This window comes from Vidua macroura, chromosome 9, assembly GCF_024509145.1.
Source record: "Vidua macroura isolate BioBank_ID:100142 chromosome 9, ASM2450914v1, whole genome shotgun sequence".
Taxonomy (NCBI): domain Eukaryota; kingdom Metazoa; phylum Chordata; class Aves; order Passeriformes; family Viduidae; genus Vidua; species Vidua macroura.
The window spans coordinates 9,842,328-9,857,860 of NC_071579.1; the positions used below are offsets into that span (position 1 = coordinate 9,842,328).

The 15,533-nt window shown below is 37.8% G+C and overlaps 1 long non-coding RNA gene across 1 annotated transcript in view; it reads left to right on the forward strand.

Annotated features, from left to right (window-relative positions):
• LOC128811684 (uncharacterized) overlaps positions 1-10,984 on the forward strand; it is a 106,196-nt gene extending 95,212 nt beyond the window's left edge. Inside the window, exons 2-4 of the long non-coding RNA XR_008438428.1 lie at positions 2,866-2,999; positions 9,607-9,676; positions 10,724-10,984. This is a non-coding gene — a long non-coding RNA (uncharacterized LOC128811684). The remainder of the gene's footprint in view (positions 1-2,865; positions 3,000-9,606; positions 9,677-10,723) is intronic.
• Positions 10,985-15,533: the final 4,549 nt, after the last annotated feature.

Sequence of the window (15,533 nt, forward strand, 5' to 3'; positions counted from 1 at the left end):
TGTTAAAAAAGATTTTATTTTGTTCACAGCATTATGATCTAAGGTAATTTTTAAATGAAAAGATTATTCTGAATGCTGCTCAGCTGTGTTTCAAAGCTCCAAACTATAAACCTTGGACATGTGTTCTCTATTGCCATAGGTCTCAGTAAATAAAATGCTTTAGGTACATGGGAGAGTTTCTGAGGTGTTTGACTAGAAAGACTCAGGGTTTGCTCAAAGCTGACTGAAATGTGGTGGGTAGGTTTTTTTAAATTATATTTATTCTTTTTATTTATTAGTAGAAAGCAGAAAAGGCTTTCTCAAAAGCCTTGATTTTCTTTCCATTGTTCCATGAAAATAAACTCTTGCTTTACCCAAAGTGGTTGAACTCAGGTTCAATATTTGGCATATTTTAGCTCCAGGATTGTCTCTCAGTTCCTAATGGGAATTGAACAACCAATGTGTCTTGCATAATGTTTTAGCATGGGAGTATCCAATAATAGTGCTTAATGTTCAGCTTCAATAGAAATTTCTAAAATATTTGTAAAATACAATTATTCTATTTTGATGCAATGGTAAGCCAGCAAAAATTTTTGGGACACAGGAAAAAAATATGAATTTCATTACTTCTCCACTGATTTTGAAGTAGAGTTTGCATTTACAATGAAGTCCTGCTACCTAAAATACTGATTTTAAGAAGTGCATATATTAGAATGCTGATTTCCTAATTTAACATTGATATATATTAGAACTGTGCACTACAAGGGCTCTCATTTTTCTAAATAATAGAAAGTCTCTGCTTGCTACCATGTGAATTAGTTAAAAATAAATAATGTTGGAGCTGGTAAGAATTGTGTGCTCTGTTAAGTTATTCTTAGTCTGTCTCAGCAAGTGAGGGGTGGGTTTCAAGGTAGTTTCTAGACCAAATCCCACCACATTGGTTGTTGAGATACTAAAAATCTTCAGTAACAAGTTTCTCATGTATTTTCTGAGATTCTACATCAGTTCAGTAGAGGGATTTTAACAGTTCAATCCAGATCTGAGGTAATAATTAGTATATGTAGCATTTACAAGGTGGAAGAAGGAATTTCCTTGTGAGGAACATAAGGAGCACCATATTGAGATATGAGGCGTTAGTTAAGGTCTGAGATTCCAGGATTAAGGGGCAAAGTTAAATCTAATAAAACAATTTTGGTGTTTTAAGATTAAAGACCTCTAAAAAATGAAAGCAGGATTCAGTTGATAGTGTTTAAGAAGCTGCCTGCTCCAAAGCTTTGAGCAATGATAAGGCTGAGGAAATGGAGGGTGGAACAGGAGATACACATGGGGTCTCTCTCCCAGAACTGGAAGAGGCTAAGCTTTGTAAAGGCTAAAATTTAATTTCAGCTTAAAGAGTCGTTTTTAAAAGTGCCAGATGCAACACAATGACGATGAGTTTGTGAGTTGTGAGCTTCCTGCTTGAGATGGGCAGTGGTAACTGTATTTGTTGTGTGACGTACAGGAGCTCTCAGAGAAATGCCATTGCAGTTGGGTTGCTTCCTAAGAGCATGAGTTTGGGATATTTCCTGGATTTACAGGCTGTTCTTGCAAATTCTCACACCTTGACGTATTTTTATTTGTTTCAGTGAGATTTGGAACGGAATATGGGGGAAAAAAAATAACACTTTTATTATTTTTTCATTCCCTGTGCTGGAGTAAGTCTCAAACATTAATGACCACAGGTTTTCTTGTTCTATATGCAATGTTTCCTCAAAAGACAGCAGGAATCTGATCACTTCTAGAAAAAGATATTTTAGCTTACACATTTCTTCTAAAACGTGAATTATTATGGTGGCTGATTTCTACAGTGAAAGCACAAAGTAAAATCTATAGCACAAATAGATTTTGTGCCCTAAAATATTCTTTTGTCCAAGTTTTTCACGCTTTTATGGCAAGTCAGTCCTGCAAGTTTCAAGAAATCTTAGTTCTAACTATATTTTTAATGTATTGCTCATCTGGTGATGAAACAGATCCAGGCATGCACACTCAATCTGTGACTATTTGGTAGAATTCTTTGTTATTCTACTGTACCTTCAAGGGCCTTAGTTGGTCATGTGCTATAAATCCAGGTAAAGCAAAATAAAAAAAAAAAAAAAGAGCAAGTATTCCAAGTTATTTAACACACAGGTACCACATCTCACACTTGTTCCAGTGTGAGTGTTACAATATCTGAAGTTTGCAAAGCAAATTATCACATGACAGATGAAGTTATGGAAAACTCAGTCACTTTGAAAGCAAAAATCCTTCTTAGTGTCAGTGGCTAAAATGGGATAATATTATAACATCATTTAACGTAGACTGAGGATGTTGGTTTTTTGGGTTTTGTTTTGTTTTGAAGAATTTCAAAGTATTTCTTACAGGTGAAATTTCCAGGTTCAAATCTCTGTATTCCACTTTTGGTAATCCAGATACCTAAACATCTGCCCTCCACGGAAATGCATCTGCCCTGTACTCAGTAACGTGGCACACTACAAAAGCCTTTGAAATTCAAAATAAAAAGTCACTATAGTGCAACCTGCTATTTGCTGGGAAATGCATATGTCAGCAGTTTTTTGTGATTGTTCATGAAGCTTTCAGATGGGTATCCCCTCAGGAGCTGTGAATTTCTGTAGTGTGTGTGATGATATTGTTTATTCAGGTTACATATCAGCATTCTTTACATCACTACTTCTTTAGGCATCTGGGACTTTGTATAATGGGTTCTGTAAATTTATTTCACTTCTCAGTAAACTTATTTCACTTGCTATGTGGAAATGGTTCTCCTTAATGTATTGCCACATCTCACTATGGATCAAAGCAGATGTACAATGCTGGTTTCCTGTGGTTCACAAAAGTTTACCTTTGCAGGCATGGAAAGTCAGCTGGAAATTCAGAGTGCCAGGAGGGAAGTCCAAACTTACTTTGCAGAAAGAAGAAGGTTCTGCTGTTTCACTGATCTAAAAAGTCCTGTGCATCCCTCAGTGGCTTCACCTTGCACTCAGGTTTGAACATACCCAACTTTATCCTTTTGTATGTAATAAGAAAATATCCTAGTGCTCAGGAGTGATTCCTTATCTTTTATAAAGGTTGATGCTATCAAGTTGCTTGTAACCTGTCTTGTGACCACTTGTGGTTACCAGCTCTGGAATGATTTTTCTTTTGAAGGAATAAGTTTGGTTTTTTTCCTTAAAAACAGTTTAAACTACTCAGAGTTTTTGACCTCTGGAAAGAAATTCACAGCTGACAGGCTGTTTATTAAGGACTTCACATCTCACATAGTAACCCAGAAGGAAAAAAAAAAAGTTTACAGGTTTCTCTAGATTCAGAAAGTGTTGATTTTAACTCTGAGCATTGTATTTTGAGTAAAACTAAATCTGGCACCAACTGGCATGATTATCATGAGGTAACTGGACCCAAGGGTTTAGAAGCATTTGGCTACATGTACCTGTAAGAACCCAGGATGTAAATTATAATGATTACTTCACAATAAAAGTCTGCAGAGCTGTACCTTATTTCCCAAGTAGCTTGAGGTTAGCAAAATGCTTTTGGATACTTTCAGCAATTTAATTTCCTTCATACCCTAAGGTTACTTGTATTAACATCAGTCTGATGAAGGTGTGAAATGAACAAATGCAAATATAACTGATTCAGTATACAAATATACAGATTCAGTGCTCATTTGTAAAGAAAATGTTTATGCCCAGTACTGTTTAAATATTTCTAATTTTTTCCAAACCAATTCTGCAGATGCCTTCTGCAAGCGTTCAGTTATTGTTGTTATTGTCTACAAAGTCGCATTTCACTGAGAATCTTAGCCAAGCCAAAGAATTTGATACATTATGGTCCAAAGATAAAGAGAATAGGAGGAATCTGTGAGATAGCTTTAAACACTTCAGCCTTTTTGCTGAGCTTTACATATCTTGGATATTTTACTGTGGTTAATATTCCTCTGCTTGTCATACCAACGTAGCCTCCAGTGCTGACAGTGCTTCTGTGCTAGGAACTCCTCACATCACTCAGACTGCCAAATGTGTGGCAGCCTCACAAGGGAAAGGGAGAAACCTCCAGGGTCATAAAAAATGAGAAGGGTGGTTCACAGCTGATGTGGTGAAGCAGGCAGTTCTAGCACTGCTTGCATGATCTAGTAGAAGAAAATAACACATTAAAAGTTCACATATGTTCTCTTCCATATATCAGAACTTCCATAGTAGGGAGATAAGGAGCAAGAGTTTTTAACCTGTATTTAACCTGCTCATAATTGGTAAGGATTCTGTGTATGTTCTCTGCATCTTTGGGGCATAAAATTTTCATTTATTTTCTGTTAACAGCCAAACTTTTAACTCTTTGGTTACCCTGAGCCAAAATAAAGAGGCTGCTGTCTCATGGTGTGTGAATTTGTAAACTGCACCTTAGAGCTGCCTTGCCTTTCACTCCGTGTGTCCCAAGTGAGTTTATGTGCAAGTCCCAAGCTTTTTTATCTGCAAGTAGTTTGGGGGTTTTTTTCTGTGATTATCAGTTGAAATATTTCACTTGTAAAGTCGTTGGAAAAGTTAGATGCCTGGATTCATACTTCTCTTAGATGTAAGACTTTAGTGGAGCAAATTATGCTGCTACTGGTGGGGAGGGGAGAAGGGGAGAAAAACCTCCAAGCCTTTGATCATTGGGTTTTCTATTTCTTTTGGGACTTAAGAACAGCTTCATCAGTTAACCTCCTTCACAGGGTGCTGTTCAGCTCAGTGGGTGATGGCACAGTTCTGCAGTAGTAGCTGTGAGTGAAGGCACTTCTCTACCTTCATCTTTTCTCAGGAATTAAATACTTCTCTGGCTACTTCTTTATGACTAAAGAAGTAACTGAACCTAATTTTTAAACAGATCCAAAAAGTAAAACCTTTTTCTGCCCAGGTATAAAGCCTTTGAATATGCAGGAATTGGAGGTAAGTTTTCTTTGCTGCTTTCTGAAAATGTAGGTTGAATTTGACTTACTCTAAAACTTACCTGTGTGTAAGAATATTGAATAGTGTTTCCCAGTGCAGTGCTGGCCAAAGTTTGCACAGTCATTAATTATTTCCACCACAGAAATATATCATGCTATTAGAACAAAAGCAGACTCTCTTTGTAACTCTAGGAAATCAAACTTCAGCCACCTAAAAGTAATAGCCTGTCATTACATTTCTGTTTATCAGAGAACAAAATTTTGCTCTTGAAAAAGATCCCTGGAGTAAATGCTTCCATAACATACATAAATCATGTTCTCCATCAAGTAACCTAATGATATTTTGAGGGTGGCATCATTAGCTTTCCACACAGTATTTTGCCTGACGAGGGATGAAAATTCTGTTCTAATTATCCAGGAACTGAATAACAGCGACAAATAAATAATATTGAATTAAAATTCTTATTATCTTTTCAGGAAGAAACAAGCAAAAAAAACCTCCCAAACAACACCTTTCTGGGGTCTGATTTTTAGTCTCAAGGACCATGCTCTTGAAGTGAAAAAATTTCATTTTTTGCTTGTCATTGTTTATTCTTATAGATAGGGTGGGTAAAATACTTGGGGTATTGTCATTGTTGATGGATTACTGATTTGTCTTAATGCTTCTTGACAAACTGTTCAGGATATTGATCAAAATCTAATTGATTTTGTGTTTACTGCATCTGCAATATTGTTTCCCCAAAAACACTTCTTGTCTCTTGTCTAGGTGGGTATGCAGTGTCTTTCCTTCAGGAAATCCAAGACACATTCTTTCCATATATTACTTTATTAAATCAAAACACAAAAACTTAAATGCTTTTAAAACACCTAGAACTGCTAATCTGTATAAAGTGTATTTATCACATTTATGGTAACTAAATGGTATATAAGCACAACTATGAGAGAACATGAACTAAATTTTGGAAATTTTGGTAGAGCAATTTGTGCTACAGAATTATGGTTGCCAGTCTTGCTATTTCTGCTCCAGCAAGAGGGAGCAGTGAAATGTCCCGTGATCACTTGAAGCTGCCCCATTGTGTTGGGGAAGGAATATTTTCTTGTGGGAAGGATGACTATGACTTCTGTATCCTTTAAGACTGATCTCCATAGACTGGAGATCCCAACTGGAATCCCATGTCCTCTGAAAACAAGGACTGAAATACCCATCTTAAGGAAGAAAATTCTGAACAAGTGCACGTCACTGTTTTTCTGACACCACTTTGTACAGGCAGACTGACTCCCTCACATGGAGAAAGTGGGGCTCAGGAAAGATAGGAATTTTGAGTCTGAATTATTCATCCCTAAAGTTAATGAATTTGTTTGTCATTTATAGTCTTCCAGGTTTATCCTTTCATGTGTAAGAAGATATCCTAGTGCTCAGGAGTGATTCCTTATCTTTTATAAAGGTTGATGCTATCAAGTTGCTTGTAACCTGTCTTGTGACCACTTGTAGTTACCAGCTTTGCTAAAGCTTAACCATAGTACCATTGTGAATTTTTGACTCATCCTTTTAATGCCTTGAAGTGCACCCCATGCTTTCCTTGTAGGGTTTGCACAAACCGAGCATTCTTATTTTCTAAAGCAGATTTTGGATTAAAGCCCTGCTAAAAGCACATGAGGCACTTGCATTGTCATGATAAGTCTTTGTGTCCTGTCCATAAACCACAGAGTTCAGGCAGCAGAGTCAATAATCACAATATCATGAATCGTTTTCTACAGTGGGCCTGACTTGGATGATTTGAGGATGTTGGTAACTTGTACACAGCAATGGTAACACATTGCTGTGTTTCTGCCTGTACCTCAAAACCAGTTTTACAGAATTTTACAAAACCAGAGCCACCCTAACACTCTATTAGCCCCTAATGACAGCCATTCATGCTTTGTTACCCTCTATTCTGCCAGCTCTTGGTCTTCTGTTATAAAATTAATGAAATTGCTGACATTTAAATGTCTTCTCATCCATACTCTATATGTACTTTAATGATTTCCCCACATACTTCATGCAATTAAAGACATAAGCAATTTGTCTTTCTTCTAAAACTTTTTGAGGAAGCATACATCTCAGGGCTATTTGTGTCAAATATTTGTGTCAAAATATTATTGTCCCTTCTAATTTGGAAAGATTCCCAATATCTTTAAAATACCTGGGACTAATTTAGCTATTTGAAAAACCCAAATGACTTAAATTTGCATAAGTTTTCTTTTGAATGCTGATTTTCCTTGAAGCTGCTCATCTAGATCAACATAGTACATATCTTTTCAAGCCTAAAGGACAGTTTTTGATGCTTGTTGAGAGAAAGTGATTTGATGGATTTTTAGATACCTTCACCTCGATTCTGGTATTGAATAGAAGGTGTTTAGCTATTTTGAGGACTGCAACTTCAGCTATGAGTGACTGTTCTGCCAAAAGGCAGACATTTTCATACATTTCTTGTGTGTGGCTCTCTGAGCCTTCTGGACTGACAGACTACCTTGGTATCATTTTATAATTTTCTCCATTGAGTATCCAGGTTTTATTCATTGCCTAGCTTATCCTATTTGTGCTTTTTGTCTTGGTTGTTACTTGCCCTCCTCTCCTGCCACACAAGGGTGGCCATGCAGAAGCAATTCTCATCACAGATGACACGTGATTAAACTGTGCCCAAAGTTAGGATCAAGTGTGACTCCCTGTGGTGCTGTTTGTCCTTAATGCCTGATAAAGTAGGGGCTGTTCTACTCTAGTACTTGGTAATATCTGTGTTATTTCTGTAAGAACACTATTTGTTTTTCATTTCTTCTAGAGATGGAAGATGCAGTATCTAAGAGCTATTAAGTCAGAGATTCATTATTTCATAGCATTTCTACTTTTGATGGACCATTGTGACTAGGCAGAAAGCCAAATAGATCACTTTTTTTTTTGTTTTCATTACAGAATCATTTTTTTTCTACAACTTAAGGCTAATGGTTGATAGTCACAATTGTTAACAGATTTTTTTTTTTTTCTGGTGAATGCTGTGCAGTAGATTTTGTTCCAGTATTGCAAATAGAAGCTAGGAGTTCTTATTTTACAATTTCTGTTGCATTTTCAAGTCTTATAAATGGAACTATTGCACATAGTTATATATTATTTTTTAATTTCAAGTTTAAATCTCTTTAAACCTGTGTCAATTCTATTAAAATTCAGAACAGGACAAGTGGTAACCAGGTTGTGATATTTAGCAGGGAGAACTGTCTGTTTTCCATCATAAATCAATAGCTAACACCTATTCATTTCACACAGTCCATCAAAGAGCCCCTGTATGATTGTAATGTTTTTCCCTGTGAATTTTAAGCAGTGAACTGAACATTTTACATTCAAAATACCTTCACCAGTCCCAGCTTCCTTATACAAAACAAGTTTTAGTGTCATCCTGTGTTTTGTTACCTGTGTTTGAGTGTCAGCTGACAGGCTTCTGCAGCTGGTCAGTTTTCTTGCTCCTTCAGATGAAAAAGGAAATGTTGAAGGAATTTACTTATTTTCAGATATTGGCAGATATCACAGCAAAATCCTCCCCTTCCCATTTGGTTGGCTCACATAGTGAATTCTGCTAATGCTTCTAAAGTGCTTTGGGGTTATAAAATGTTCTCCAAGTGTGCAGGAGCAGGTGTCAAACAGCTCTTTTATACTGAGGGGCTGCTTTGCACGAGGACAGGCTGGAAGGATGGGCCAAGGTCAGCTCTGCCAAGTTCAACAAGGCCAAGTGCCAGGTCCTGCACCTGAGTCATGCACCAACCCATGGGTTGGTCTCTTCTCCCAGATCTCTACACCAAAAGGGTTGTCAGCACTGGAGCAGGCTGCCCAGGGAAGTGCTGGAGTCACCATCCTGGAGGATTTTGAATGAAAGAAGTGCAACTGTGGCACTGAGGGCCATGGTTTGGTGGTGAACAGGGCAGTGCTGGGGTAACGATTGGCCTCAATGATCTTAAAGTTCTTTTCTGACCCAATTGTTTCTGTATTTCTGTGATAGTCTGACTGACTATCACACTAGAGACACCAACACAGCTTTCACTCAGTGAACAGCAAAGTCAACATTACAGGATTCCACATCAAAATCTTCCCATTAATTTGGGAACCAGCAGTCCCATGTAATGCTGTGCAGCTGGAGCTGCAGCATTTCCTAGCCTGGAGATGTAATGAGCCATTAGCATACTACACTGACTGGAAATTGTCTTTATACTTCAAAAGGAAAAAGGAGATGAAAAAGCACAGAGATGAAACACAAATTTTCCCTATTCCTCAGTTGTTGAAAACACAAAAGGTCACAATTGAAAGCTAAACTTAGGTTGATTCCTGGTGAAGAAAGGCTGTTTCATCTCTTCTGTCTTAGAGAAGCTTAGATATTTAGGAAAACATTCTGGTACCATCTGCAGCACCAAGTGGGTGAGTGGCAAGCTGTTAAGAAGGATGTGGATTTCTGTTTTCATGTATGTACATCACTGTTGAAATTCAGAGAGCCATGCCAAAAGTATTTTGATATAAACATAACGTATTTTTTAAACATTTAATCTTCACTTATTTAAAAAACAAGTTTCTTAGCCATTTGTATAATAAGGTTTATTCCTGAGTTTTAATCTAAACCTTTAACCAGAGGGTTACTCAGTTTCCTGTTACTTTACAGGTTTTAGAAATGTTTGCTGTCCTAAATGAGCACCTTCTGTCAGAAATTTCCATAGACACATCACTCTGAGGTAAATTTTTATTCTGTGAAAGTAGATGTCAGGTATAACTGGGAGATTGCATCAGAGTTCAAAGGCAGAAATCCTCACTTTTCCAGATTAAATCAGTCTGGCATTTCAGCCTTTGTTCTGGTTCTGTTCTTACCATTGCAGTTTTTGAAGACCACGTGACAAGAAAATTTAAGTGCATGTTCTAAATACATCTGGTTCTTTATTGAGACTTAAATATTTAATTTTGTCTTTATGTTGCTTAATTGTTGTATATGGCTCTGACTTGGGTATTTCATGGGTATGCAGATGAGGATTTCTGAAACAACACGTGATAAGAACCTACCCTTGGAAATAGAGGATAGCTGCAATGAAATGGAATTTTTGAATGGTCTCATTATCCTAAGGATTTTTCCTTACACAGGCCTGTGGGAATATGTACTGTAGCAAATGTCAGTGATGACACTTATTTCTCATAGCCCTATGGCTGCATAATAAATGCAAACTGTTGCTGTCCCCTTAGATCAAAAAATCCAGTTTACCTCTCTGTAGTTTGCATGAAACCATGTCACATTTTGGAATTGAGATGTTAAGAGGAATTTTTCTACACCACCTGAGCCTTTGGCTACTGATTCTCTGAAGTTCTTAGGCCTGACTGCATAACACTGTCCTTAGGCCAGTCCTTGGTTGCAGTTAAGGGCAAAAGATTTTAATGCTGAATTTCAGAGTTTCTGATTTTAGGGGGATTCACTCCCCCCTCACTGCAGCCAGTAATGCTTTAGATACATCTTCTGTAGCCCCCAAGTGATGATCAGAAATGTGTTTATACTTTAACATTTTATTCTTTGATGAGTATATGGAGCATATCAAAGCCTGACCCTTCACCTCTAGTCAATTAGAAAAAACCAACATTCTTACAAAACAAGCTAAAATACCAGAAGGATGACATTTGGGAGCTGTGTAATTAACTGGCTCTTGCTCATCTTGGGAAAGCAATGTATGGGTTTGCTTTTAGCATGTTCTCAGAATTAGTTCTAGTGATGGCCTGAGTTATAAAATTATCTCTTTCAGGAAACAGTTGGGTGAGATGAGCTCAGGTGAAATCTGCTGCAAAGATCCTACAGTCTTCAGCAGGCTTACAAGTGTAGAGGCTTGCAGGGTTGATGCTTTATCATCTGTAGAGCACATGAGATTCAACATGAACCCTGCTGCAGGTGACCCTGCTTGAGCAGGGGGTTCTTCCAACCTCGACCATTCTCCAGTTCTGTGTTCCCTTGCTGCATTGAGCTTTCTTTTCTTGGCTTTTCTAAATATAATAATTCTGTGTAGAGAACAGGCAGTACCAGCCCTGGTTAGCTACATTTCTTTATTCCATTTCTTCTGAATTCTGCCTGGGTTCTGAGGGCAACTTTCCTAAACCGTGTCCAGCCCCAGCATTGGCTTAAGTCCTTAGAGGTGACAAATGTTAAAGGAAAGTTGCTGCTTTCATTCTGTGTCCTTTGTACTATGCAGAAAAACCTGATTTCCTGCAGGGGTATTTAAGCTGTGCTGCTGGGAATGTCTGGCTGGAGAGCCTACATGATCCCTTGGAAAGTGATGGATTAACAGTGTGCTGGAGAGTGGTTAAGGAGCTCTGAAATGGCAAATGCTGTCATTTTACAGACCCTGTCCTTTAACAACAGTAGGCCATGTGAGGGAGGGCAAAAAGCTTCCTTAAAAAGGACTAAACTCATTGAGGCCTGAGGAAACTGTGACCCACCTCTTAGCAGTAAAGTAGAAAATCCCAGAGTATCCCAAACAAAGCATTTACAGGCAAATTAAGAGCCTGCAGAATTCGAGTGTGAGTGCATGATGCCATAAATACTAAGTGCTATCACTTAACTCAGCTATTAGGTCTAATTAACTTGATGTAGACTATTTGGTAATAATAAGTTAATGGTATATTCCTTGGAACTGGAACATGACAACATTACACGCCTGTTGATAAAAATGACAGAATGATGTTCAATTACCTGTGGGGAGATACAGTTGTTATTAAATCCTGCTATCTATGCAATGCAAACTCACATGTGTCCTTAGAAATAAATTGCTTCACCAATAACAGCCTCACCCCCTATTACAGCAAGTAATAGTGCTGTGTGTGCTGATGAGTTGGAGCTTTGCCTTACTTTGTTTTGAACATAAAAGATGTGCTGCTTCATCTTATTGTACACAGAGAAAATCCAGAAACCACTTGATTTTCCTGCTGATATCTGATTTTCATGCTCCTCTGATTTCTAGTGGACTGCTGAAAAGTCCTCCCTTTTTCCAAACTAGACGAGATCAAGTTCATAGCAAGTATTTGAAGAGAAAGCATTCTTAGAAAATGCTGTGTTCACACTGTGGATTGGATACAGTGACACAGGCAGAATTACGCTGCCTCCTACTAATAAAGTTACAAAATAAACTTGGCAAAATGCAAAGATTTAAGTATCTTCTAAATTGTGAGCCTACATGTATTTTTACCTTCTCAGTGATAACAGCTTTGTTGTACACAGCAAAACTGCAATGGAAATCACATCTCACAAGATTATTGCCAACTGGCAACTGAGATGTAAATTTAGAAATCTATTCAATTTTCCTGTTAATCAACTGTTCTTGATCAAATGGACAGTAGGAAATTAAAATTACATATTAGTGAAGTTGCAGTTATCTATTGCTGTATAAAGATAGCACTGGTAAAAATCAATTTTTTGCCATCTTTAATTAGCCTTGTTCTATATTATAAATGTCATTAAAATGCCATTAGTGGCATATTTCTAAAGAAATCAATTCTATTCATAAAATAGTTCTTACAGAAAAAAAAAAAGACCCAAGCTAAAACAACAAACCAAAAACTAACTGCATGAGATGCATTTTAGGAAGTTATGCTTTAAAACACAATCATATTGCTCCCATCTTTTGTATTTTTCCAGTTAGTTTAGAAATGTCAGAAGGCCATCAGAGCTGTCTGAATGCCTAATCAAAGCAGAGCTGGGTTTCTACATTAAAAACAAGATGCAAACTGATTTTCATGATATCCTTTATCTTACTCTCTGAATTCTTGCTCAGTTAGAGTTTTATTGGCTAGCTGGACCTAATCTTTCAGGCTTTCAATGTAGGACTTTTTTTATTTTTTATTGGGAGGATTTCATACCTAGAAAAACAGACTCTAATCAGCTGATCTGAATTACAGCCACCTATGCATGTAGAATTCCAATAATGCTACTGGAACTGCTCAGAGAAATGCTGCTCATGGGGCAACTGGGAACACCAGCCTGTGTTTTGTTGGGAGATTAAAAATATCACTTTGTCAGTATTGCTTAACATGTAAAACACGTTCTGCAAACCCCAGTGCTCAGGGGAAGAGCATACATTTTGCTTTTATATTCCCATTATGCCAGGAGCTTTGCAAACTCATAAGCAAAAATGCTATTTTCTATGTTCTTTGAATGTAAAACAGGCAGTAGGCTTGAAAAAAATAATCTCTAGAGTTGTGACCTATAAGGTTGAGCGTTTAATTAATGAAAGAATTTGTGGAAGGCAAAAGAATCCTCTATTCCTGTTAAGGCTGGGGGTCTTTATTAGGACCTGGCATGTCTGAGATTTCTTTTGCATTCAGACCTGGTGATTTAGTTAGTTTTCCCTAACTGAAACTATTCCAGATCTGTGATGCTGTATTCAGAAATAAAATCTCATTGGTGAAAAATAAGGTGATATTTTCACAGTCAGATCATTGAGAACTGATTAGCAAGAGAGAGAAAATGAATTGGGAAAAAATCCAGAAAGTGGCACTTCCCACCTCTTTCATCTTCTGAATGTATAAAAGTACAGATTAAAAAGATGCATATCTATGAAATACATGTAAAGGAGTTTATTATCCACAAATATACTCAAGCCTGATTCACAGTTTGTTGAAACTGATGAGATTTTTTTTTCAGTTATCTGTAGATCATTGCTAGGAGATTTATTGTTCTGCATCCAGATTTACAGACTTTGGGTTTTCTATCACCATTTTAAAACATTCTTTAGATAAAGATATGAAAATTAAGGTTCTCATTGTTTAATACTAATAAATTTCCTTTTGCATGGATCTCTTGTTTTTCAGCTTTAAATTTTGTGGCACAGCATGAAGAATCTTCAGTGGATTGTGAAGGATCTAAAGAACCTGCACTTGTTGTATTTCATGTAAGGTTTTGTAAGAGTCTGCAAGTGCACAACTGGACAGCTGTGGCCATGGGTCTAAAACCCCAATATTCAGTGACATTCCATCTAAAGTTTGCTTGCACTCCAGAATGAAAATAGCAATTTCTACTTTATGATACTCCCTTATCAAAGCAATTTTCATATTAGCATCAGTCTTTTTTTTCTTTCTGACCAGTTTCTTTCTGGAGCTGTTTGGGATGTTTGTTTTGTGAGTTTGGGTTTCTGTTTGTTGGGTTGGGGGTTTTGTTTTTGTTTGGTTTTTTCCCCCTCTGGGCTTTTTGTGGTTTGGGTGGGTTTTTTTATTGTTTGTTTGTTTTTAAAGGAATCTAAAGATGCAGTTGTGATTGTGTGGAACCAGTACTTTCATCTCAGGGTTGTCAGATGTGACAATTAACCAGTGTTTGGATGCTGAGGGATACAACACTTGTGGAATTGTCACACTATATTTTGGTGTTAAGCTGACTAAATATGATTTGAAGGCACTGAGTGATCACCTCACTGCAGCAAGGAGCTGTCAGTGCTAGGGTTTGTATCTCTGTGATTGATACTGTTTGTATCTCTGTGGGTGTCAGTGGGGGTTAGGAACCTATCCCATGAAGTCATGGACAGAGTCAGCTGGCCATTACTGAAAAGCATCCAACACTAATACCCATATTTTAAAAATGGGCCTTGCAGTTCCTTTTGTGGTCAAAGATTTTGGGTTTTGCTTTAATGTTTGAGGACAGGCAAGTTGTCACTTTTTGTCCTATATTGATTTTAATTTCTTCTACGTGTGCTATGTCTTAATCAAAAATGAATATCAGCATTGCCCTGTGTGAAACCAACTGGTGGCAGTGCTGGAGCTTGGTCTGAGGCAAGGACAGCTTGTCTGGGGCTGCTTTCTCCAGCTTTCAGCAATTCCCTGTTTCCAGCTCTCTCCCTTTGCAATGGCAGTGCTCAGTGTTTTCCCTCCCTCCCTGGCAGAGGCTGCTCCTGCTGGGGAGAGTGGGGTGCACTCCCCTGCTGCAGCTTTGCTGCTCAGGTGAGGAGACACAGTGCCTGTCCTAAAGGCAGCACTGCCCTGTAAAACACTCCTTGCTCAGTGGGGCAGGTGGGCATCTCCACCAGGGCGAGCCCATGCTGCACGTGTGGCTTTGCCTTCCTGGCCAAAGGAAGTTCAGCTCCTCACTCCATTTTGTCTGAAATTTGCATGGGGGGGGTTTATGACACTGACTCATCTTGTGCAAACCCTTGGCTCTGAGTATTCAAAGTACAACTGAATCCCTTCTGCTTTGTAGTCTGGAATATTTATAATGCAAAAAGGTTCCTGTCTGGAAACAAAGGGGGGTTCATGCCTTGGAAACTCAGATCATGAACTGTTGACAGGATTTTTTTAATTGTGTTTTGTGTCTGTTCACATTGTCACTGACAAAGGACATGTATTAGTTGTTACTATGTTTTCCTGTACTTCTGGTTGTGAATGATGCCACATGGCAACACATTCACCCCACCCTCAGTTCAGAGGAAGAAAATCTAAGCCTAACTCAAATACTCCTATGTACCAAATTACATTACTAAATAACAGTCTTCATGCTGCTGTCATTTATCCTCTGTGCTTCCCAAGGCTAGTAGGCCCTTCTCTGCATCACACACTTCTATGTTCATTTTTAAAAGCTAT